At 41.1% G+C, this 27446-nt stretch overlaps 1 non-coding gene across 1 annotated transcript; it reads left to right on the plus strand.

Annotated features, from left to right (window-relative positions):
- Positions 1-23088: 23088 nt before the first annotated feature.
- Positions 23089-23195, plus strand: LOC141650834 (small nucleolar RNA R71). Its single transcript, XR_012546846.1, has one exon. It is a non-coding gene; the product is annotated as a small nucleolar RNA R71 (small nucleolar RNA).
- Positions 23196-27446: the final 4251 nt, after the last annotated feature.

Raw genomic sequence — 27446 nt, forward strand, 5'->3', positions numbered from 1 at the left:
TTGCAAGTATTGCTCAAATCCTTATACCCCAGTAGCAAAGATATTTTGCAAAGTATTGCTCGAATCCTTATACCCAGTAAGCTAAAAAGTATTTTGCAAGATTGCTCAAATCCTTATGTCCAAAGAAGAAGATATTTTGCAAAGATTGCTCAAATCCTCAAATCCAGTAAGGCAAAGATTTTCGCAAAAGATTGCTCAAATCCTTATATCCAGTGCAGTAGTATTTTGCAGTATTGCTCAAATCCAGCGCAGTAGTATTTTGCAGTACTGCTCACTCAAGATTTCTCCCATGACGATCAAGATGTTACTAATCGTCAATATAATCACCCAACGAGAGTTTGCTTGAGGACAGAGACAGGCAGATTCCCCAAAGTCATCGCTTTAATCACCCAATGAGAGTTTGCTTGAGGACAGAGACATGCAGATTCCCCAAAGTCATCGCTTTATTCCCCAACGAGAGTTTGCTTGAGGACAGAGACATGCAGATTCCCCAAAGTCATCGCTTTATTCCCCAGTGAGAGTTTGCTTGAGGACAGAGACAGGCAGATTCCCCAAAATCATCGTTTTGTTCCCCAGTGAGAGTTTGCTTGAGGACAGAGACAGGCAGATACTCCCAGGCGATCAGTAATCTTTCAGATAACCCTTTTTAGTTAAGTCCCCTTTCAGTCCATTTGGAGTGAATTATCCTTCAGCCTTTCCTTTAGTGAGAGATAGCCTTCAGAAGTGTTAAGAAGTTTCTTCAGTATCCCTGTGACCCCTAATTCCTTCAGACACCAAGTTATCTTCAGACCAAAGAGTTTTGCCGAAGCGTCTTCAGTCTCGTTTCACCCAGGGGTATCTCAGGTGTGGTTTCTTCTTATGGCTGGCGAGCCTCCTTACGTAGTCTAATGGACTTTAAACGACCCTCCCCGATAGTCGACAGACTCTAAAATGTTCCCGACGACAGGTCCTTGGTTCAAACCCCTTGAGCCGCCTCGCGTCGCCATAGTCACAAAGTTGTAATCTTCGATTGACTGATGGCTATACTTTGACTTTCGCCTTGTCCAAGCCTCAGTCAAAGTGGGGGCTCTGTAGATACCTCGTTTCTGCACCCTTCGCAAACCACCCGGTGATGATTGGGCCGCATGTTTGATACGCGGAACGATTTGTGACAGTTCGTAAGATTATCGTCAAGTGATTGCTCAAATATTAATGTCAACCTCTTAGTTGTCATCTACGTCCTGATACGGTCGTTTTGGCAGTAATTAGAGTACATTCGGAGTCCGGGTCAAAAACCGTCTCCATTTTTCGATAAATCGTTAAATCCCGAGTCGGAATGTTCTCGAATGTTCGGATATTTCTATTCCATATTTCACAAATTTTATCTTTTGGCAAATAATATCCCGTAATATTCATATTAAATATTAAGAAAGATCGAATTATTTCCGTCCTACCATAACTCAAACGCGAAATCTTTCTTCAAATAGAGGAAACCTCCGGGAATAGACGCAAAGCAGTGCCTGCGCCTCTTCCAAGAGACGCAGTGGCTGCTGCGCCTCTTCCCAGGCCCTTTTCTGTATGTTTCACGTATCTTTTTAATATCTTTCCGAGATTCACTTCCAAAAAGTCTCCGAAACCCTAATTCCGTCACGTGATTAGTATAAATAGGAGCCTTCGCTCCTCATATTTCTCACGCGAGTGTCCGCCCTTCTCTTCTCCCTTTGCATTCTAGACTTTGTTCTTACTAATTGGCGCCTACGTGCTTGAACATTCGACCACGTAAGCTCGGATCTTCCGGTACCAAACCTCTCCGTTGCATGACCGACCAATTTGACCAACTACACAATAATCAATCTAATTAATCAATTAATCAATCGTTTTCCTCTTACGAGGGCACTCTCTTTGCATTCGCGTCGAGCATCACTAATCGATATCTTAGTTCTTCTCGTTTCGTCAACATGTAAGTCTGAGGGTGTATAATCCTTATTTATTTATTGTACTTTTATTTATCGTATCACAATTGTAAGGTTTACGTCGAAAATACCTCATTAAAACCGATTTCTAAAACCGTCTTTAAAACCTCTTTTATGGATTTTCAGAAGACTGACAGTCGAGAAAAGACGCAGCAACTGCTGCGCCTCTTCGAAGGAGCGCAGTTCCTGCTGCGCCTCTTCGTGAGGCTGCCGCAGTTCCTGCTTCCTTTCTTCTTCCTTCGTCCTCTGTAATTCCGTCTTTCTTATTTGTTTTCATATGTTTGTTTGTTAATTCGTCATCATAGCATATAATCACATGTATATTTGTTATTCATCATTCATCCACATGTTTTAATCATCATAAATCCGACCTTAAATCCCAAATAATTCATATTTGCGGGTTTTCGTCATTAAATTCAAACCCGGGTTTTGGAGGTTCGATTCATTCATATTGAATCTCTGGAATTAAATCATTGATACATTCTAACCTGTCTTTTGTCATATATTCATCATTAGTTCATCCATCGTATTTAACCTAAATAATTTGTTTAATTAGTTTAAATCATTCATCCATGTAATTAATTCATCTTAATTCCGTCTCATTCATATTTTATTGCTTTCATGACCCAATCATATGTTAAATAACCTATTAATCACTTTCATCCGAGTAAATAATTTAATCCATCATTAAATTTATCAATTGACATTAACGGCTTGCAAATACGGCTTCACGGCGGGCGAGCCAAAGGAACAGACGCGAAGAATCCGCGCCTATTCCAAAGGACGCGGCTCTTGCGCTGCGCTCGTTTCTGGCCTGAGTTCGTCCTCGAACTCCGTTTCTGCCTTGACTTAGTTTATTTAGAATACGTATTAATTGACTATTATCCGTATTATCACCTTCTGATTTGTTCGTTAATTTATTCTTTTATTCCTTTTTCTCAAATTATCCGTTTTAAAGGTATTTTCGACATGAATCGCCTATCTCAATGTAATTATTGTAATTTTCATTATTGTAATTTATAATTATTGTATTTCTTTTATTGCTTGAATGTTTTCACATGTAATTAAGCATTAAATCCAACTTCGACCCAATTGTATGCTAATTACGTGTTTCACCGACTTAGTCTTAATTCACATGTTAGGATTAATTTATGGATGTTGCATTGCATGCATATAGCCGACGGTATATCGAGTACGAGTAACTTCCCTAATCATTAGTAGAGGCCGCTATCGAGGCGGGCGGGATTAGGTGTTCGATCAAAAGAGCTTCCTAATACGTACCCTCACCCTTACTCCAGATCTCCGTGAGCACCCGTGTTCATTGGCATCCACGAGAGTCATTCTAGACATAGAATGCTAAGGGTAACGATTGCTTAGTGTTCATGTCACTACTTTGTGTCTTGACATGACACGAGGTATTCGAACGGTTCCAATTTCCCATAAAAATTGGTGGCGACTCCATACAAAATGCAAACGCTTGTTTCGTTTCCCACCAAGCGCCCCCGTGGGCGGCCCGCTGTCCACACATGCTCTCTGAAATTTTTGCCCAATCTCTGGATGAACACCCAAAGGCGTGGTTCTATAATCTTGACCTTAAGAACTTCCCCACTTTCGAAGATATTACGGTGGAGTTCTGTAAGCACTATGCTGACAATGTTGAGATTCAAACCAACATAAGGACTTTGGAAGTAATGACACAGAAGGAAAAAGAGGGTTTTACTGAATTCCTCGCAAGATGGCGCGCTGAAAGCGTGAAACTAGCTAAGAAGCCTGATGAAATTGAAATGGTAGATAAGTTCGTGAAGAATTTACGACCTGTTTACCGTAATGCTCTGAAATACCAGAATTTTGGTTCTTTCAAAGAATTGATAAGAATCGGGATAAAGGTGGAGGATGATGTCCGAATGGCTGAAGCTGAGAAGCCAAAAGGATATCAAGGGGCCTCGTCATCTAAAGCAAAAGCACCAGCAGCGGCCCACTTTGTTGAAACTGTCAATCTCTTAGATGGACAGTCAAAAAGGCCTCCGCGCCAAGCTCCGAGGGCATTCACCGATATCGGATGCACTTATACATACGCTCTCCAAAGGCTCATAGCCCAAGGAAAGCTGAAGCCTATTGGTCCAACTCCGGACCCTCCCGCTGATCAACAAGGTAAATGGTATAAACCAAATGCTTACTGTGCCTTTCATCAAGGGAAGGGACACGATACTGAAAGGTGCTTTAGACTAACGCACGAAATTCAAGATATGATTGAGAACGGAACGCTCCCAATCCCGGCCATAAAGCCCAACAACGTCACCAACCCCTTTGGGGACCACACTAACTTTGTCTCTACCGGAGATAGTGTTGATTACTCTCACTTGATTCGCCCATGTCGTCTAAAAGGGGTTTTCATCGGAAGACTATTCGTGGATTGCTCCGAATTCCTACCAAGCTCGAGAAACGAGATTACATTCGGGGATTTTGTTGTTGATTGCACTCCTTACATACTCCGAAGCGAAAATGGAATCAATGGCGTTTGGGCTGACGACGAAGATGATGTTTACCTCGTCAAAAGTGCGACAATCCCTCACACCCAAGAAGAAATCTTAAAAGTGAGGCAACATGCCCTAGAATCAAACCATCTGACTAGATCAGGGCGCCCGTACCGTGTGGAGAAAGCTAAGGATATCCCGAGCAAGACACCTACCAAGGAGCCGGCAGTGGTCGAAGTTCTTGGTGAAGGGTCGACCTCCGAGGCTTCCCTCATCAAGCAACTCCAAAAGACTAAGGCCGACGTATCTATCTGGCAACTTATCTTGAGCTCTTTCGAACATCGTCAGGCTTTGTTGCAAGCTTTGATGAACATGACCGTGTCGTCAAATACTACTCCTGCTGACATGGTCACTCACACCGCCCAGAATCGGCCACAGATTACCAACGCCGTGACGTTTTCCGACGAAGATCTACCACCGTTTGGGCCCCGACATAACCTGGCCCTCTATGTTGCTACCGTGTGTCTGAACAAGCATATCCCTATGACTTTGGTTGACGACGGATCGGCTGTCAACGTACTCCCTTTGAAAACGGCGCATATTCTGGGCCTGGAGAAGAATGACTTCATTCCCACTACACAGACAGTTCGGGCATTCGATGGCACTGTGCGTCGAGTGAGTGGACTTGTCGATCTAGTAGTACAGACGGGGCAAGTGGAAAAGAAAATAAGTTGCCAAGTAATTGACATTTGCTCATCCTTCAACTTATTGTTGGGAAGGCCTTGGATCCACGCTACAAGGGCCGTAACATCAACGCTGCATCGAAAGATCAAGGTCCCACTCAGCGGTGAAACCATCACTATTGACGCCACGCCAATTACTGTGGCAGGAGGAGACATTACTTCTGAAGTAAGGGTCGAAGCCGCCAATGTCGCATGTGGTTTCGAGATTGTCAACATGATCGAGCTAAACTCCGAAGCAGAAAATATGGATCTATACACAGGAAGTCATTCCTGCGAGGTGGTTCTCAAAACTGCGAAGTACTTCGGTTTCTCTTTATATCCTAGAAAGGAGGGTACATTCGAGTTGAAACCGCCAGTAGCTAAAGGAGTAACTTTCGGGCTTGGATATCAGCCCACTGGGAAAGATCTGCTGGAAAAGAGGGGAAGAACGATCGAAGATCGAGATATTAAAATGGGACCGTATCACCTAACTCTAAACGGTCGCTTCGTGAGGGCTGGGGAAGAACTTCCATGCATGGACTTCCCCGAACCTATCTTTGACCCAAAGAAAAACCTTATGGTCCCGGGAATCGAAGTATTCCAAGACTGCTACTACATCCCTGAAGATATTCTGACTGTGATGCCAGTAGGGACTAAACCAGATCCAATAAATGACGAGAAAGCTATGGGTCTTCTTTTCGGTGAAGAGAAGAAATCACCAATACCAAACGAAGATTTGGTAAGCATGATCCTGAGAAGCGAACGGTTCGACCCATCTACCCTCATCACCGATGTAGATCCTCTTAGGACCAACACGGGATGGCGGAAAACAATCAAGTGGACTGACAACAAGGGACTTCTTTTCAAGTTGACAACGGGAGAAGGAGAGATGTTCAAGCCAGATGATGTTACCGATTCTGAGTCTGAGTCTGAGTCTGAGCCTAAGTCTGAGTTAGGTCCTAAGATTGAGTCTAAGGAGTCATGTGTTGAAAATACCCCTCCCCTAGCTTTCCCTTCCTGTGCACCCTTTTCTAATGGTGGTATTCCGGGGCCTGTCCCGAATACCCCTATCTCGCCAATGAGCTCTGACCAGTTGGCTCAAATGTTAGCGCATTTCGCGCAATTTCAAATCAATAATAATATGAACCAGTTTGCTTACGACTTGTCTCACTTACATTGCAATTCAAACTTTGAAAATGATTGTTTTAATAATGACATTGAGACTGAGGTCGAGGATGAACAGTTGGTCGAAGAAGAAGAAGAAATGGAACCACCTCTACAGTTAATAAAACGGTTGGAAGAGTACGAACAGAAAACTTCGATCATCGAAGATACCGAAACCATCAATGTGGGTACAACCTTTGAACCGCATGAGCTTAAATAGGAACTACTTACAGTCCCACCGAGAGACAAGGGTTCGTTGGGTTGTTACATGAGTTCAAAGATGTTTTTGCGTGGTCCTACAAAGACATGCCAGGCATTGATAGAGAAATTGCAGAGCACATGATCCCAATCAAGCCGGGATATAAGCGGGTCAAGCAGAAGCTCCGCAAAATGCACACAGATTGGTCTTTGAAAGTCAAGGAAGAAATCTACAAGCAACTCAAAGCTGGGTTCATCAAGGTGTCAGAATAATCGGACTGGGTGGCTAACGTCGTACCAGTGCCAAAGAAAGATGGCAAAGTTCGGGTTTGTGTCGACTTCCGGGATCTAAACAAGGCAAGTCCGAAGGACGATTTCCCATTACCTCACATCGACATCCTGGTTGACAACACGGCAAATCACGCGTTATTATCCTTTATGGACGGATACGCCGGTTATAATCAAATCAAGATGGCAAAAGAAGACATGCATAAGACTGCGTTCAGAACGCAATGGGGAACCTATTGCTACACAGTAATGCCTTTTGGGTTGATAAACGCAGGGGCCACATACCAAAGGACCGCGACAACGTTGTTACATGATATGATGCATAAGGAAGTCGAGGTTTATGTCGACGACATGATTGTCAAGTCAAAGGAGCGTGATGGCCACCTTGGTACACTACGCAAATTCTTTGAACGATTGCGCAAGTATAACATGAGGTTGAATCCCCAAAAGTGCGCATTCGGAGTCACATCCGGCAAACTGTTGGGTCACATCGTTAGCCACCGTGGCATCGAGGTGGACCCATCAAAAATAAAGGCCATAATGGAAATGCCTCACCCGAAAACCGAGAAGGAAATTCAAGGTTTCCTAGGAAGAATCCAGTATATAAGCCGGTTCGTGGCAAGGCTAACTATGATATGCGAGCCAATTTTTAAGAAGTTGAAAGTCGGAGAACACGTAGTATGGGATGATCACTGCCAAGCCGCGTTCGATAAGATCAAAGAAATACTATCTTCCTCTCCCGTGCTCAGCCCGCCAACAAATGGGTTACCACTTTTGTTGTATCTTACAGTTACGGATACTGCAATGGGGGCAATGCTGGCACAGATAGTCGATAAAGAGGAAAGAGCAATTTACTACATTAGTAAAAAGTTCTTGGAGTATGAAATCAAGTATACTCAGCTCGAGAAGACATGTTTGGCTTTAGTGTGGGCGACAAAGAAGTTACGACACTACATGCTCAGTCATAGTGTCTGCATCCACTCGAAGATGGACCCAATCAAATACTTGTTTGAAAAACCAGTTCTAAACGGCAGGGTGTCGAGATGGACTTTAATGCTTTCCGAATTTGATCTAAAATACGTACCGCTAAAGGTGATAAAAGGAAGGGCGGTTGCAGACTTCCTGGCGGATAACCCGATAGAAGAAACCGAGGTTGTAGATACGTGGTCGTTTCCCGACGAAGATATCTTTCACATAGACAACGATACGTGGGACCTCTATTTCGATGGAGCATCGAATTGCAGGGGATACGGGATAGGAGTGCTACTCATTTCACCAGAAGGTGAACATGTTCCCATTTCGATCAAGTTGGACTTTAATGTCACTAATAACGCGGCCGAATACGAAGCGTGCCTACTCGGTTTGCACAGTGCTCTCGAGTTAGGCATCAAAAAGCTTGTAGTACATGGGGACTCGTCACTAGTGATCAATCAAGTGGCCGGGACGTGGAAAACCCGAAGTGATAGCCTGGCTCGTACAAGCGAAAATCGAGGAACTAGAAAAGTTGTTCGCCGATGTCAAATACGTGCACCTCCCCAGAGATGAAAACCGGTTCTTTGATGCACTATCAAAGCTATTTGTTTCGATCAACATACCGATCATATGGATACTATGCCAATATGTGTCGAACGAAGATCATCACCTGCTTACATTAATGTAATCGGAGACACAGAAGAAACCGAGGCTGAACCTTGGTATCATGCTATTCTGAAATTTAAAGAATCAGGAGATTATCCACCCGGCATGGATAGCCGCGGAAAGCGCGCTATTCGAATGCTAGCCGCTCAGTTCGTTAGAACCAATGATGGACAATTGTACAAAAAGACCGCGCAAAATGTCCTTCTGCGATGCATAGACTCACCAACTGCAAAAAGAGTCATGGAATAAGTCCATGACGGGGAATGTGGCCCACACATGAATGCCCATATGCTAGTGCGTAAAATCATGAGATTAGGGTATTATTGGACCACGATGGAGACAGATTGTCGCGAATATGTCAGACATTGCCATAATTGCCAAATCTTTGCGAACATACAACACGTGCCACCATCACTGTTGTATACTTTGACATCACCATTGCCCTTCTCAACATGGGGAATCAACATTATTGGAAAGGTCAACCCATCTGGAACAGGTGGGCATTGTTTCATGCTAGACGCCATCGATTACTTCACGAAGTGGGTAGAAGTGAAATCATACAAAGTACTACAAGCGAAGCAGGTAGCAAAGTTAATTCAGAATGAAATCATTTGCAGATATGGGGTGCCGCATGAGTTCATTAGCGACCATGGCACTCACTTCTAGGCTGAAACTGCTGTGATACTTGAAAAGTATAAAATCAAGCACCAGAAGTCGTCACCTTATCGACCTCAAACAAATGGCGTGGTGGAAGCCGCCAACAAGACAATCACTGTGATTCTCAGGAAAATGACCGATAATTATCGCGACTGGCCAGAGAAGATACCGTTCGCACTATGGGGATACAGGACGTCTATTCGCACATGCCCATCGGAGCAACTCCGTTCTATTTAACATATGGGATAGAAGCGATTCAGCCCATCGAATTAGAGGTACCTTCTTTAAGGATCCTGTTAGAAAGTCGGTCCCAAGCCGACCGGCTGCAAGCCAGGTATGATTCCTTGGTCATGCTCGACGAGCGACGGTTAAATGCGCTACACCATGTTCAACTCTATCAGAAAAGGATACAAAGGGCATTTAACAAGAAGGTGAAACCTCGAGGAATAAAGGATGGGGATTTGGTCCTAAAGTCTGTTAGCGCCTTACTACCAATCGACCCGAGGGGAAAATTCAAGCCGAACTGGGCCGGTCCTTACCTAGTAAAGAAAGTATTATCGGGAGGCGCAGTCAGACTAACAGATCTAGATGGAAACGACTTTGCAAATCCAACGAATTTGGATCAACTGAAGAAATACTATCCTTAGAACTCATTCTCAATGTCGTGAAATAAAATTTTGAATTGCAGTGCTCGTGACCGAGTCTAGGCCGCGGCACTTTTGCTTCGCTGCTTTTTGCGCGTTATAAACTGATGTTTGCAGCGCATTTGTTTTGTGGAACTACGAGCTCGGTTTGATTCTGTTGATAGCAGATACGTATGCAGCTCTTTATAAGAGTACAACCGACCCTTCCTTTAATAAAATGAAATTTTTTGCAGAAATTGGGAATCTTAATAAATAGTAAGTCTTATTAAAATCGGGCAATGCCCATTACAACCTTCAAAAAAAAGAAAAAAGACAGCCAGCAACAAATAATAAATAGTAGTATTAAATAATAGATTGGAGTCGAAGGCTCCTACATCTTCCTTTTCCCTTTGCCTTTTGGGTCACGTGACCGAGGCTCCTGCGGAGGAGGGGTAGTAGCGTTCTGTCTAGCGCGCTTCTTAGGAGGGATCATCATCTCCTCCCGAGGGCCCAGCCTATCTTTTGCACTCAGGCGAAGGCTAAGTCTCCCTTCCAAGGCTGAGCCCGAGTGTGCCTTTGAACCCAACCGTCTCCATACACCTGACACCTGTGAGTCAGTCTTAGAAGTTTTCTCAGTCTTAGCTTCGGGTCCAGATGCAGACGAAAGATCATTAGCGAAAAGTCGCGACTGTTTCTACCTTTGTCATAATATTTGATGTCGACAAGCTCATCCTTCCGACACAAATCCTTGCCTGATTCAGTCTTCTCTTTAAGCCACTTAGTGTAGGACGGGGACACCCAGGTAGTCTGAGGGCGCGCAGATACGTACCAAAGACGCCGTTGGTGCCATCTTTCGAGCCAGTCATCACATATAGAGGGATGTAGCTCTCTTGCTCGTCCCAGAACAGCCTCGCACTTGGGAATTACTTGTCTACGGCTCATCTGACGCAAGTAGCGGTCGGGGTAAATGTGTATAGACCTTTCCAAACCAAACAGTTGCAAACGTCTAGTCTTATCATCTTCCGGAAGGATAGTAAAAGACTTGAGGCGAAGCCAAGGCATAAACCAACAAAGAGGGCGACCTCCTCCTTCTGTCATCTTGTTTCGCCAATAAGCAAGATCATTTTGATGCTCGTCTTCATACCGCTTAGCACGCATAGTCAGCATACGGGCGAGGTACGAGTTTGGCTCACGCGGCGGGGCAAAGAGCCAAAATCTCTCACAAAGCCACACCTGGAAAAAAAAAAAAGAAAAAAAAACGTGAAGAAAAAAGAAGAAAGAAAAAAAAGAGAAAAAAAACGAACGAAAAAAAAAAAAGAGAAAAGAAAAGAAAAAAAACGAACGAAAAAAAAAAGAAAAAAAAAGGAAAAGAAAAAAAAAATAGAAAAAAAAAACGGAAAAAAGAGAATGAAGCAAAATCGTGGCAGAATGCAGCAAAATCGTGGCAGAATACAGCAAAATCGTGGCAGAATACAGCAAAATCGTGGCAGAATGCAACAAAATCGGGGCAGAAACACAGAATTGTGGCAAGAATCGTGGCAAAATATAGATAAGTCGTGGCAATAACACAAGAATTGTGGTAAAAATCAAGAACGCGAAATCAAGAGGATAAGATTTTGTTACCTGCAATAGACGGGAGCATCCCGACCAATCAGCACCAAGGTTCATTTTCTTAGCATCTAAACCCCTGATGGTTTCAGCAAGAATAATCCAGGAAGGGTTATGTCCCGTCTCCATCTGAGACACAATAGACACAAGCTTCGCTTGTCCTACGCAAGTTGTCTTGTTCATTCTACCTTCGAAGGCATAAAGATGTAACATGATCAATCCGAATGCCCTGCGGCAGTACGTTGGCAGTGAAGTACTGTTTCGCAAGATGCAAAATTTCCGATGAATAGCAAGAAGGTTGACTTCGTCACCAGTAACTATATCCTCAGACTCCGTCCTGGAAAGGCCAACACAGTCTAGATATATTCCACGCCACCCCGAATGAAATTTCGGTATAGCCGGTATGGCCTCAGCATCCCATCCTCCCAGGGCAGAAAACTCTTCCGGCAAAGGGCAGATCTCCCCCTCAGGAAAAGCAAAGACATGGTTACGAGGATCCCAATAGCTAAGGCAGTATTCTAACAAAGCAGGTTGAAGGCGGATCTGGCGTAAGGGAAGTAATTGCGCCAGTTGAGCGGTCCTTAATTCCTGTCTCTCTGAGACAGTGAAGTCTGTCTCCCATGCTCGCATAACACTCACTAGATTATCCATAATGATTTATGTTATTTGCACCAGTTTGGGAAAGCAGAATAATTTTTGCAGTGCAACTCTTCCTTATATATAGAAAGTATAAGGGAAGGCAACACCTAGGGTGACATCCCTAGGGTGGCGTTTTTTGGCCGTGTGGGCCTCGGGTCGCGCGCCTCTTAGGCCCGCCCCAGTTCACACCAGTCTTTAGCACGATGCGTCGGATTTTCGCTCATTCATCGCATCTTTTGGCACCAGAGTGGCCAATTTACATTTCTACCCCCAGCAAGTCCATATTTGAATTAAAGCCCGTGCACACTTAGGGTTCTATTTTCCTTTTTTGTTTTACGGTAGCGGGCTACGCCCACGTTGTTTACGGGTCATACGGAGTGTCTGAGTCGTATTTCATGCTCACCCATCAAAGTTCGATTTCAAAAAAAAAAATTCAAAAATTTCAAAATTCCAAAAACTTTTTGCGAATTATGGACAGATTATCCAAGTAGTGGTACATTTCAAGTCAAGGTTCAAACCTCAGAGTTCAAAATCAAATTTCGGGTCGACGACCCAACATCCAAATGATTCGTTTCAAATTCAATTTTGAAGGGTCGATGGCCCAACATACCAAGTGATGTCAAATTTAAACTTCGGGTCGATGACCCAATTATTTAAAATTTTCAAATTCAATTTTCGGGTCGGTGACCCAGTATTTCAAATGATCCAATTTCAAGATCGATGATCCAAATGTGCTTGTGTGATGATTATTGCTAGTACGTTTTTGTGTTTCAAATATAGCAGGATATGCTTCAACTGGGGGCTCTAAAGTCTTCGACTTTAGAGCCATTGCAAACTGGGGGCTCTGAAGCCGTTGGCTTCAGAGACCATTATCAAGATGTAAAGGATGACATCCACCAAGAATTCAATTCAATCACAAGAGTATGAAATGGAAGAATTCCTTAGCTGAAAGCAAATGATGAAAGTGGCGGCAACCTCCTCGGAAAGTCCCGTCCCATTCTGGCACCTGCAAGCAGATGATAAATTTTGGGCAAATGTCAGCATATTTTTGGACAAATGCCAGCAGATGATAAACTTTGGGCATGTGTCAGCAGTTGCCGAACTACGACGCGGGTTTGATTCCGTCAGAAACGGATACGTAGGCGCCCGAGGATAAGGCTCAACCCACCATATATGCAATTTATGGGTCGATGACCAATGAGGACAATTTGGCGCAACAGAAGCAAGAGTTAATCCCCGACGAAGTTTCGGGTATGATCTCTTCTTATGGCTGGCGAGCTTATATACGCAAGTCTAATGGACTATAAACGACCCGAAGAATCCTCAGGTCGAGAGGGACCTGGGGTATACTTTGACTTTTGCCTTGTCCAAGCCTCAGTCAAAGTGGGGGCTCTGTAGATACCCGTATCCGTCGATATTGGAATTTATAGAGAACCCGACAAACACCCGATGGTGATAGGACACATGTATTTATTAGTTGTCATTGTCATTATTTGGGTTCGTTTTACGATGTAGAATGAGCGTTGTCGACGGAGTATTTTATTAATTTAAATGATATTTAAATTAAAGCTTTTTTAAGGTAAATTCATTTTATTTTATTTTGAATTTATTTTCTCAAGTTTATTTTATTGAAAATAAAATAAATAATTAATTTGAAAAATCATTTTATGAATGTATTTGATTTGAAAAATCATTTATTTTAATGTGTTAATCGATTTGAAAAATCGATTTAAAAATCGAAAACTTGTTTTAAACACGTGTTTTGGAGCTCGATTATAGCTCGGTTTTTGAGCCCGTTTTCTTTACGAATTTGCACGAATCTCGAGTACACTAACCAACCTAAGCCTCTACCCATCCAACCCCAGTTCGAACCCCCATAACCACGGCCCAAATCCCTTCCCAAACACTCCCCAACAGCCCGCATAAAACACGAGCAGCCCCCTGTTTTGCGTGCCAAATCCCGAGCCCAAAACCCGCTCCAAACACCATCAAAACCCGTGCCCATTAACCCTAACCCATACCCTAATATCCTACCCATATTACCTTACCTTAACCCCCAAGAAAACTCGTCACAAAGCCTCTCAAACCCTCACAAAAGCTGCTGGACAGCAGCTATGTGCAAACCGAGCCCGTCTGCCTCTCCCCCCTTTTACCCTACTTTAACTTCCTATAAATACCCCCCCTTCACCATACATTCATGGCTCTAAGTTCTACATACATACTACCTTCACTTACAAGCTTTAAACTCCAGAAACAAACCCTAATTGCCTCCCAAAAACCCTCGACAAAACCGACTTACAAACTGAGAATCAGTTTGTGTGTCCTCTTTGAAACCCTTCGTTCTCCCTTCAAACCTCCATCAAAATTCGAGTTTCTTGTTCCAAATTAACCATACAACATCCATCTACACATTAGACAAAGATTTACGAGCCAAATTGCCCTTGAGAGTACACGAATTCCCTCGAAAAACAGAGTGTTATACACTATGTTTTCGCGGCTTTTCCTGTCTGTCCAGTTCTGTTTGTGCTCGTTTTTCGTGCCCAATAACTCAAAAAAAGCAGGGATTGTTTTAATATATCTGTTCTCCTCTCTTTCTAGTTTTCAAAACATCTTTTAAATCGAATTTTCACCGTGAAACGAGAGAGAAATCGCAGTTTGAAAGTTGCTGTCCAGATTTGCAAAAAACGTGTTGTTTGCTTTGTTTCTTCGTCGACGACGGCCTCTCGAGATAAAATCTACCATCGATTACGACCCAAGACGGTGTCAACGATACATGTAGGTTGAGGGTGCATCAAATCCTCCTCTTTCTCCCTTTTATTTCGTTTTTTTATGTTTTTTTTTCATTGTTTCGTTTTATTTTGTTTATCGATTGTTATCATTAACTATGAAACTAGTTTAGTCCGAGTATGAGTTAAAGTACCACCATGAACACCCGCGTTGACTTGAGATGGGAAAGAAATCCGCTACATCAGGCGGTCGTAACCCCCGTCTCATTTACATATCCTCGTGTTCAAGGTAGGGCATTAATAAAACGAATTCTAACTTCGCTCTTCGCTTTTGACCCCTCTTTTGTTTCGTGTAATTCGACCCACCCTAGGACCCTTCGCATGTTAGTATGACCTCTTATTGTTGACATATAACTTGTTTAGATGACATTAGATCAATTTAATAACCTAATTAGACACGTTAGGGTACATCGACATAGCTTTAAAAATCAACTAACAATTCTATAACCTAATTGAACGCATCTCTCTTTTCACTCGATTTCTCGCTAGCATAGGAGTGCGTGATTAGCACCTTCCTATTAACACTCGATGAGTAGCGTTAATATCGTAACTCCTTGACCTAATTTGACCCCTTTAGGCCGTGTAGAGTACACATTTGCAAGACATCTTTTCAATCGATCAACGTCGTTTCTAACTTGTTTTCTAGCCCGCTTTCGAACTTGTTTCGCAATCAATTGATCTAACTAATGAATCTAACCTAGGAACTAGGGTGGACGTGGCTTTAGGCCGTGAGGGTGGCCGCGCCTTTTCTTGTTTCGTTTGTTTTATATCATTTGTTCTTTGTCGTTTCGTAGCTTGTAATTTATAGTTTGTTCATCGAGTTTTAATTTTCAAGTTCGTTTTACTTTTATCGAGTCAAAACTTCTTCAAAAACCTTAGACTTGTTTGGTTAGATGGTTGTGCCCCAATGCATGTAAGAGCGTAGTAAATCGCATGTTGTTTAAAGCAACATGGCCCGATTTATGCTAATGCATGCTTTGGTGCGTAGCCCTATGTCTAATTCGATGAGATTAAGTGAAAGCACACATCACGAGGAGTGACCCAAGGCCGTGAGTCATGTAAGCCGTGGGCCACCCCCCTTGTGCACGTTTCCCTAAGCCGAATTGGCCGTGTAATGTGTCATGTACGGTTTTGTGTATAGCGTTGTATTTTAGATCGAGTTGTATCTTTAATTTATCGTTGTGTCGGCATGAAATGTCTGGGTTGTAATAGGATAGATCCCAACGGCTCCCCCATTCCCCCTAAGCCTTGTTTGCTTTGTTTTGTATGTTGCTAGATCAATCAACCCACATGCTAAATTACAACTTTGACAAAGTTAGTTTAGTTGCATCTAAATCGACATAGAAACTTCACATGTTAGGGTTTTGAAAACGATGTTTGCATATCATATATCGTAGTAGCTATGACCTTGTTTGAAATTCGACACTTGACTTAGTAAAGGCCGTTATTGACGGGCGGGGTTGGGTGTCCTTACGGGCTTCCTAACATGTACCCTCACCCCTTACTTAAGATCTATGGTTTGTGGATCCGTCTAAATACCATTGGATTACGAGAGTCATTCAAATCGAGTGATATAGGGTACAAGTCTTTATCTTTAATCACTCGTAGTCGATTTGGCTTTATGGTTTTCGATGAAAGGTGTAAAGTTGACTTGAACGGTTCCAAGTTCCCAAAAAACTTGGTGGCGACTCTAATTTGTCTTAATTCGATTCGAAAGAACCTCGAGTCGATTATGCCTAGTGTGGATCCCGCGGACGCAGTTCCCGAGGGCGTTGTCCACACTAATTATCAAGTTTAACATGCTAACAAGGTTGTCAATCATACTAGCAAGACAAAACATGATGAATAAATGAAGATGATTAACAATAATTAAAAAGGATTAAGAGAATTATATCTAAAGATGATTCCAAATAATAAAGCAAAGAATAATAGAAGTGCTTGATGATTGATGGAAGGTTGTCAATCCTCCAAATAAACCCTAAATAATCTTCAATTACCCAAAATAAATGACGAACAATAGAGAAATTAAGGAAAGATTAAGAAATGAGATTTGTATTAATGCTAGATTAAGAGTTGATTACAAGATTAAGATGAGATTAAGATTGCATAAGAGGAACAAGATAATATAATTAGTACAATGGGGTATTTATACTAAGGATTAGGTACATAAATTAAGGTTACTAAGGGCTTAAATGACGATTAAGACCCTTAAGAAAAGTTGAGGAAGTGCTCCTCTCGAAAGAGATGCGCATATCCGAGCGGCTTGGCTGAGGGACGGCTTGCACTGGAGTGGAATCCGAGCGGATTGGGGGTCGGGACGCTCGGATCACAAGGCCTCAAGATGAGCGTCTTGAGCACGGGACGCTCGAACTGTAGCAGGTCGACGCTCGTCCTGGGCACTGCGACGCTCGGATTACTGGGCAGTCACCTCTTCTTCTTTTCTTTCTTCAACAATCCTCAAGAATCTTATTTGAGATGCAAGGATCTTTTTACCATTGCTCAAGCTACTACACAGGCCTTCTAGCATTGTCTTCCCTTTGATGCTTGGTCATTAGATTCGATCGATTTAGCTCTATTTTGCCATGAAAATGCAAGGTTCTTACTCCTTTCCTACCAAGGGATCAAAACCTCAAAGAATATGCAAAACGAAAGACTAAAGATAGTAAATGACCCAATTATGCACTAAAAAGCATAGGAACGAGGCTAATTCGGGGACTAAATGTGCTCAAATATGAGTCACATCAAATATCCCCAAACCGAACCTTTGCTCGTCCCGAGTAAAGAAGTGACAAAAACTAGGACCCTTATTCAAACTAACCTACTAATATAGCCGATGTGAGACAATTAGCGGGTCTCACTCCGCCCCTTCAACTCACAACAAGACAACCATGAGGTAGGATGCCTTCTTGTAAGGCAAGGTGGGGCTTGCCAAAATGGCGATACATCCAAGCACTAAGGCACACAAAACAAGTAATGGATGCATCTACAAAAACGAATAGCCACTTTCCTCATCTAAGTGGCGGAAATTATCTATAAGGGAAACAATCTAAGGGTACACATTCCATCATAGATACGGTTTCTTCAAACTACTAAGCCTAGAAGGATACCAATAAATCACCTCCAAGTTGTGTCAAGCTAGGGTACCTTTATCCTCAATCGTTAAATGCTTTCGTCAAGAGTAGACTCCCTATGGTGTTAGAAACACTGGAGGATCGCGGAATTCCCCTTCTTGCCTAGACAAGAAGAAGGGTCGTCCCCTCTCTACCATGCAAAAAAAGTGGATACGATGGAAAAAGGGATCAATAGAACTTTAAGTTTCATGTGGGAGTTTGCTTTTTGTTGTTTTTTCCCCCAATTTCTTGTGGCATTAACACTTTGAGAACACTTTCTTTGCCATTTCTTTCGACTTTTAGCATTTTCAACACTTGACAATTTTCAACTTTTTGCATTTTCTTTTGAACATTTTCAAAGTCACCCCATTTGTAGGGAGGGTGCTTATTTTTGAAGCTTTAGGAGTCTATTTTTTCTCCTCTTTTCATTTGATATAATTTGCAAACTTTTTCACTTTTCATTTCATTTCTTGAACTCAAATTTGAACAATTTTTGTGCCCATTCCCTTTGATGACAAAAATGTGGTAGAACGCGGATGATGGATGGTTGCATGGTTTCAAGGGTCACCTTGGAATAAACGGTAGCCAAGGAGTTATCACACCACAAGGTACTTTTGACTAGGCCTTAATCCATGGGTCAAAGGATACTAGCATGACACATCCTAGGGTGTTTTACAAGTATTCTAACAAGCAAAGTCTTAAGAAGAAAAAGTATCTATAAGGGCCTTATATACACTTTTCAAGCTTCCCAAATAGATGGTTTCACAAAATGTTTCCTAAATGCAACTATATGCCATGATGCAACTAACATTTATACAACCTAATGCATATGCTTCTACCAACTTGTATGCCAAATAATCTAGATGCAATCCTAAATTCACATTGTTTATACCGCATCAATCAAAATAAAGCCACATAGTCATTAACATAAAGACGAAAAAGGAGATTGGAAAGATCATACCATGCGGTCTTCAATATCCTCATGTCTCGGATGTGGCGTAGTCGATCAATGTGAAAAAGGATGAACAAACACAATATATACAAAATAATATATACAAGTCTACATTACAAAGGAAATGAACATGTTTTTGGATTTTTGAATTTTTGAATTTTTTTAAATTTTGTTTTAATGAAATTAAAAGACATATTTTTGTATTTTTCAAATTTTTTTAATTTTTATCATATTTGTTTTAAAAAGTCAAGTTAGAATTTCGCATCCCCACACTAGTATGGGCATTATTCTCAATGGCCAATACGATAGAAAATTATGCAATCTATATGAAAATGCATGATTTCTAAGCTAAATGCAAATTATATGACATATAAACAAGAGTGAATGCAAACTAAGCTATGCTATATGATGCATGGTTTTTGTTATGTTGGAGAGCATAATTTAGATTAGCTCCCAATGCATATGCATAAACTTCCCCAAACCAAAATAGACACTATTTCTAATGTCAAAAAATTGGGGGAGTTCATGCATAAAGATGTTATGCATGAAACTACATTTGTCATTTTGGATTTTGAATGTGGGAACAATAAAATAAACACCTCAATGTGACCGAGGTGTGAGTCCTCTAGATGATGCTAGGACTCCAAATTATGATCAAGATAAAAATTATATGAAAAACAAGAGAAATAGACAAACCTCAATCTTCGCCCATGGCGTCATCACTATCATCTCCATCATCATCACCAACTTCACTTGAATCATCAACATCAACCTCCATAGAGCCGGAGTTATCATCACTTGTACTTGAACTTCCCTCTTCTTCCTCACTACCCTCTTCTTCCTCAATATTCCTTAGAGCCTCCACCTTGGTAACTTTCAAAGAGCTTAAGAACTCTAAGGTGAGGGATGAATAAGTCAACTCTCCGGATAATCATCTAGTTGTTCAACAACCGGAATAGAAGTAGAAGCTTCCATAGGAGGAATAGACTCTTGAATTTCCAACCTTGCATTTTGAACCACCAATGCCTTAGATGCTTGAATATCTTGAAGAGCTTGTTGTCTTTTGGAAAGGTTCTTCTTTGGGGGTGCCTTACTTCCACCTTTTGTTCTTGCCATGCTCCTTTATGTAGTAACACCAAAGATAAGCTTGATTTCTTCAAATTTCAATAAGACCCAAATCGATTTAGGATAGTTGAATGTTGCCTTGTATCCCAAAAATCGACTCAAACTTTGAAGATGTTTGTGTTTTAATCACTTGTTGTTGGCAAAGGAGTGATTTATTTGTGTTTTGAGGAAGTTTGGATTTAATTTGGGTGATTTTGGTTGAGAAATTTGATGTTGGTTGATGGAGAGAATGAGGGTTTTGAGGGTTTGGGGTAGTGTTTATGTTTGAATGAGGAAATGAATTAGGAAAGTGGGGGTTTTTAATCCCGTTATTTTTTGAAAATCGGAGGGGGAGACGAGCGGGCAGCAGTCGGGACGCTCGGATTCTTCTGCTTTTGGCTTCAGGAAAAATGCACTGGGGACGAGCGGATTATCAGTAGGACGAGCGTCTTTTTAAGTGGGACGAGCATCTCGAGTTGGAGACGCTAGGATTCCTTTCCAGGGAGAAACCCCAAATTTTGCCAGTGATAAGACGAGCGGATTTCCTCTGGGACGAACGTCCTGGCTGAGACGAGCGGATTCTCAAGTAGGACGCTCGGATTCTCAGTCAGACCCAAAATTTTCTTTTCCAGTTTCACAGGACGAGCGTATCCTACCCAGGACGCTCGGATTGTTCTTTAGGACGAGTGGATTCCCATCGGGCCGCTCGGAATGTCCCTCTGCCATACGGATTCAGGTCCATCCGTGGGCATCTCGTAACCCATGTCATTTACTCTTCATTTCTTGTGGTCTTCATTGTGGGGGCACTACGAAGGCTTGGATAGCCTAGGCAATTGCTATCCCCACATTAAGGCAAAACACTACACATCAATAATCACATAAGTCCCTCCCTTACTTCTCTCAAAATGATGAAAATCTTGATCAAGGCATAAAAATGTTAATCCAAAATTGACAAAAATGCAATACAATAATTAAAATGCAAGTTAGGGAGTTAGAATATTTACAAGTGGTGGTTTAGGGAGGACTCCACCAAACTCTCATCCAATAATGAGATGTCAAGGGGGCATGTTCAAGGTGTTGTTGATGTTGCTCAACACCTTGAAGAAGTAGTCGAAAGTTTGTTCATTGTCATGATAAAGATCTTCAATAGACCTTTTCACTTGTTGTTCTTCATGGTGGTCTTGGGTCATAGCATTACTGATATAGGGATTGAATATCCCTTCAAACTCATCATCCCAAAGACCGCATACTTCATCTACTTGTTCCCCGAAAATGTCATGAGTTGATGAAGACAACTCTCCTTCTTTCTTGTCTTGGCCAATGAGGCCTTCTTCTTCACTTGTCATGGGTGAGCTTTTCAAGCTCTCTTTGTTGAGATTTCCTTGCTCTTTGGACGGAGCATCATCCACTTTCTTCTTCCAATGAAATGCCAACTTCTTCCTATCATCTTGCCGGCTATAGTGATCAACCATAAAACATGGCTCATGTAATCGGGGAGCTCTCATTGTCTTGTCAATATTAAAAGTGATTGTTTCATCTCCCACTTCAAGGGTGAGCTCTCCATGTTTCACATCGATCACCGCTCCCGCGGTGTGTAAGAAAGGTCTTCCTAAAATGATAGGAATGTTGGAGTCTTCTTCCATGTCAACAATAACAAAGTCCACCGGGATGAAGAACTTGCCAATTCTTACCGGCACATCTTCCCATACCCCTAAAGGTGTCTTCGTAGATCGATCCGCCATTTGAAGTGTGATATTAATGCACTTGATTTCTCCCATTCCTAGCCTCTTGCACACCGAATACGGCATGACACTCACACTTGCCCTAAGATCACATTGAGCTTTGTTGATCGTGGTGTCGCCAATGGTACATGGAATGGAGAAACATCCCGGATCCTTTTGTTTTGGAGGTGAACTTCCCTGTAGGATGGCACTACTCACCTTAGTGAAAGCAATAGTCTCAAGCTTCCGGATGGATTTCTTCTTCGTAAGAATATCTTTCATATACTTTGCATAGGCCGGAACATGATTGATTAATTCCGTAAATGGAATTGAGACTTCCAAGTTTTTCACAATCTCCATGAATTTTCCAAGTTGGTCATCAAACTTAGGCTTATCTTGACGACTTGGAAAAGGAAGTCTAATCACAATAGGCTCTTTCTCTTTAGCCTTCTCTTCATTCTCCTTTGAAACTTCTTGAATGGTGGGTTCTTCTTCTTTAGAGTTTTCAACAACTCTTTCCTTGTCACTAGCATTCACAACATCTTCATCAACGGGCCTTTTCGGCCCTTCATACCTTGTACCACTCCTCAAATGGATGGCACTCACCGATTCTTGTCTTGGGGGATTACCTTGAGGTGGTAATTGCCCCTTTTGTCTTTGTGAACTTGAAGATGCTAATTGAGACATTTGGGTCTCCAACATCTTTGTGTGAGCTAGTATGTTGTTAATGGTGATGTCTTTTGCTTGGCTATCCTTTTGCATTTGAGTGAAAAACTCTTGTTGTTTCTTTTGCATTTGGAGGACCGCTTTTTAAACATCAAAACCTTGGTCATTTTTTGATTGTATGGAGTTTGATTTTGGTAACCTTGGTTTTGGTTGTAAAAGGGTCTTTGAGCTTGGTTTCTCATTGGAGGTGGGGTGTATGTTGGTTGAGGGTTTTGAACATTTTGGCTTTTGTATGAGAGGTTGGGATGGAATTTGGTGTTTTCATTGTAATAGTAGGAATAAGGGGTACCACTCTTGTATGCTTGGACATCATTCACTTGTTCACTTGTTCCCCTACATTCACTTTGGTCATGTCCCAAAGTTCCACAACTCTTATATACTCCACTTGGAATTGATGAAGATGCCACCATGGCATTCACATGTTGCTTAGATTTGGAGGCTTCCTCAAGCTTAGCCATAGCCTTCTCAAACTTCAAATTAATGATATCAATATGAGCACTAAGTTGAGCACACAATTGAGTAATAGAGTCCACTTCATGCTTTCCTCCTCTAGTAGCCTTCCGAGGGCTACTATATTGTGAGTTATGGACCGCCATTTCCTCAATCTTGTTCCATGTTTGATTATCATCAACTTCGGTAAACATACCATTTGATTTCATATTGAGAATGTTTCGGGAGTCTTCATATAGACCATTCCAAAATTATTGTACCAAGAACCACTCGCTAAATCCGTGATGAGGACATGAGCGGCAAGTTCCTTTGAATCGCTCCCAAGCTTCATACAAAGATTCTTCGTCCCTTTGTTTGAATCCCGTGATTTGGGCTCTTAGCATGTTAGTCTTTTTCGGAGGATAGAATTTCTTGTAGAAAGCAAGTGCCAATTTCTTCCAAGAGTCAATACCAAGAGTAGCCTTATCAAGGCTCTTTAACCATTGTTTCGTGGTACCAATCAAAGAAAAAGGAAATAAGACCCATCGAATTTGGTCTTGAGCAACTCCGGTTTGAGAAATCGCATCACAATAATCACAAAAAGTCTCCATATGAGAATGTGGGTCTTCACTAGGCATCCCCCCAAATTGGCTTCTTTCGACTAATTGGATAAATGCTTATTTTGCAATGAAATTACCGGTCAAATGTTGTGGTGTGGGAGTACCATTTGGTAGGTTCTCCTCGGTTGGTACGGAATGTGATGAAAATTTAGGCATTGTGGGTTGATTTTGTGGCGGGTTATTTGGTTGAATGTCCACAATCTCACCAATACCTCTCAAAGTATTTCTAGCAAGTCTTCTATTGTTGGTCAAAGTTCTTTCAATTTCAAGATCAATGGGTAACAAGTTACCTTGTGATCTCCTAGACATGCAAAATATCAAACAACTTGAAAACAATTAGAACAAACCTTGAGGAGTTTTACTTCCCCAAGGTAAAGAAACACACAACTAAAAACAATCAAAGAAAATCAAATCAAGTTAACACCGTCCCCGGCAACGGCGCCATTTTTGGTTCGTCGGTTTTGTTACTCGTCGTCAAAAGTTACCTAGACCAAAACAATATTTATAACTTCACAAACTACTCTACTATTAGTAAAGAGGTAAGTAAAGGTCGGATCCCAAGGGACGGGTATTGATGTAGGATTTTCGATTGCAAATGGTTGTGTCTAAGGGTGTCACAATTTGGGTTGAAGTAGGAGATCAACTAAGCTAAATAACAATGTAAATAAACAAGCTTACATACCACGATTAAGTTTATGGTGAGACCATAAAAATCAAGGTAATTATATTCAAACTAGAAATAAATGTCATATTTACAAGACTCAAGTTGGTGACTCCAATCATTTCTCAATTCTCGATTGAAAATCACACTTAGAAACTAGTTTTGACTAGTCTCCCAAACCATTTGATTGGGAATCTTTTGGTGAGTGCGAATCTTGTATTCAAAGCAAGTTAATTCATAACTTTTTCTGGAAAAGGATTATGAATAGAGCATGATATTCGCCCTATTTACACTTTGAAGTGTATGGTCGAATATATTTTCAATCTGAGAAGGTTATTATTACTTCTTCTCTTTTACCGACGAACTAAGTTGATACTTGGTATCCACTTAATGAGGTAAGAAGAGAAATTCTTTGAATAAATTCAATGAATTCTTCTTATGAAGTATAAAAACCAAAGTATTAGTACTTTATTTAGGATGAGAACCATGAAGTAATGACTTTATTTTACACCAAATAGAGTGTGATATGGTATCACAAGATCACTTTCATAATCACACCCTATAAAGATAAGGTGTGTTATAAGGATACAAAGAATCTTATACGATATGATTGAATCTTTACTATAAAGTTGGAAATAGTTTGTATCACAATTTGTCTAATATTTATTTATTCCACTAAAATAAAACATAGTTAAAGCAATCAAGTACAATTCATATATGATATGATTAGGCATGGTACCTAAGTTGTAGCTTGTTTCGGAAGAAAGCATGTGGCTTTGTAACCCAACCATCACAAGAACAACAAGTTTGTGGCTCGTGATGCTGTCTGTTAAAGAAAAGAGGATTATTTCTTAAAGACATAGTGGGAGAAAATGTTTAAGAGCCACAAATTGAGAATAAGACATAGGAAGATGTTCCTTCTTGGTCAAAATCGGTAATTATTTCTTCCCAACCTAAAGTGGACAGGAGTCATGTTATTTTTGAAGGTAACAAACCTGTAACTTATTAAGATGCTTTATCTAGTTTCAACTCCACAAAAGTCCGGACTGAACTTAAACATTAAGATGTTTCCATAACTTGGTTGATTGTTAAGAGGTTTACACCAATTGCAACACTTCGTTAAAATTCGGATTTCATAATATTTGACTGTTGGATTTTAAAATCATCTTGCATGAGTTTTGTAAATCACAACTATCCTAAGGTTGGATGGAAACTTAAGAAGAAGTCTTAAGTAGAAGTTAAGGAGTTGAATTATATGTTTTGATCATGTGATAATTTTTTCTCGAATTGTCGAGTAGTTCTGTTTATTCATGGAGTTTAGTGGGAGTAATGTGGTGTTACTAGTCTTATATGTAAGGGACATATTGATCATTGTGAATGATGAAAGACTTAGGAGAAGAATAATACATCTCTAAGGTATCCAGACCTATAAAGATAGTTCTAAGAGGATATTAGCGTTAAATGAATATTCTTATATTGATAAGAGTCTAGACAAGTTCAAAAGTATTGAACATGTAGAAATTGAATCCACATGCTTCCGCTGCGGGATTAATTTATTACGCTAAGATGTATCACCATTCTTAAACTTCGTATACTTGGAGTATGACGAGAAGTTACAAATCGAATCCTTGAGAGAAGTCTCTATATAGCCACATAGTTCATTAGTTAGTACTCAGGAAGTACTAAAGATATGAAGCCAAGCATTTAGAAATGAGATGGATTTATGTGCAAGGAGTTGAGAAAAACCATATTCTAAACATTTAAGGATGGTTAGAGAGAACCATCTTGGCTATATTATTTAAGGAGGATATCTGCTAGAAACATCCTAGGCAGTTGAACAATGAGATATACACAACGGAAATTGAGTACACTTGCAATAATGAGATATGCAAGTAGGAAGGGATGATATTAGGATTCGGTTTTGTGAATTGGAGGAACTATGGTAGTTCGTTCCAATAAGCGAAGGTCCTATCCCTACTCACTGTGAGGACAGTGGGAGCTATCCTAAGGCAAGAGAGCCTATGTCTAGATTGGATCTAGACACGTACTCAAAAGTTTTATAATAAAGATTATACATAACAAAGGGAAATAGTATATAGTAAGGTTAGTAAAGTGCAAAGTGTTGCTAAGACTTACTAACCAAAGCCTTCTAAGAGGCTTAGCATGATAAGTCATGCCATATTAATTGAATTGAGATAAACAACTATATACAAAATTAAAAATGAATTATAGATTATGTAGTAATTGATATTGTATCAATTTTACATATGTGATAATGCATTCATCGTTTGAGTTTTATACAAAACTCTTTTCTTTTATTACTTTGTTATAACCAAATAGGTTGTAAGGAAAACGTTGAACCCTATTAAAGTGAACTGGATTAACATAGTATTGGCTCCTAGTTGCTTATATGAGGTGACGTCTCCAAGTGACTAGAGTGTGATGCGATTGATGGCAAGTTCAAATGTCATAGAGTTATAAGAGATGACTAGTCGATCACATAGGCAGACTGTATGAGACACTCTGTCGGACAGTGACCGCTTATAGAGTTCTGGTAATTCATATAGCATGGTCGTGGCGAGAGCTACTATAGTATTCTTTTGAGTCGATTCTTTGACTAAAGACTGTTCGCCCAAGTCAGCACAGTTTCTGATTGACTTTGATTTTTGCCCAAGCCATTCTGTCAAAAGAAGTGAGTGTACATCTTTTGAGTCATGATGAACCGTGGGTGTACGAAGGGAATAGTGCGATAGGAATTGTCCACCCCTTGTTAGGGTTATTTAAAATCTCAAGGCCACTCGAGGAGTAGTGACTGGAAATGCGTGGCCACGCTCGGAAAGTATCTACAGTAGATAATTCCGGTCAAACAGTTACTCTCCACATCGAGGAAACCACTCTTGATATGATCACATGCAAGTACGACCTGCAAGACACCTTGCATTGAGTGGGATATTGTAATAGGATAAGAGAATTGGTGACGCACACTTGTCTCGGACAAGTGGGAGATTGTTGGAGTATGTGTCCTCAACAATGGTGCGATCACATTATTGAAATTCATGATAAGAATACGTAAGGGATGATTCAATATATAGAGTCAGCTGATCAACATTAATCGGTAATGATTGGCTGACTAGAGTTTGACATTACTGTCGTTTGACGGTGGTGATTGATGCATGTCTCTTATATAAGGTTTTCACCTCATTTTTACACGCATTTCTGTGCTTTTTATGTAGCATCTGGCTACAAATACCCCCGAATATTCTACTTTGGTCCGTTTATTGTATTCTGCAGGAATTGACCAGAGAGGAGCTAAATCGAGCCTTAATTGTCCCAATTGTATGCATTCATGGGAAATAAGGAGCCGGAGCTTAGAA

This window comes from Silene latifolia, chromosome 3, assembly GCF_048544455.1.
Source record: "Silene latifolia isolate original U9 population chromosome 3, ASM4854445v1, whole genome shotgun sequence".
Lineage (NCBI taxonomy): Eukaryota > Viridiplantae > Streptophyta > Magnoliopsida > Caryophyllales > Caryophyllaceae > Silene > Silene latifolia.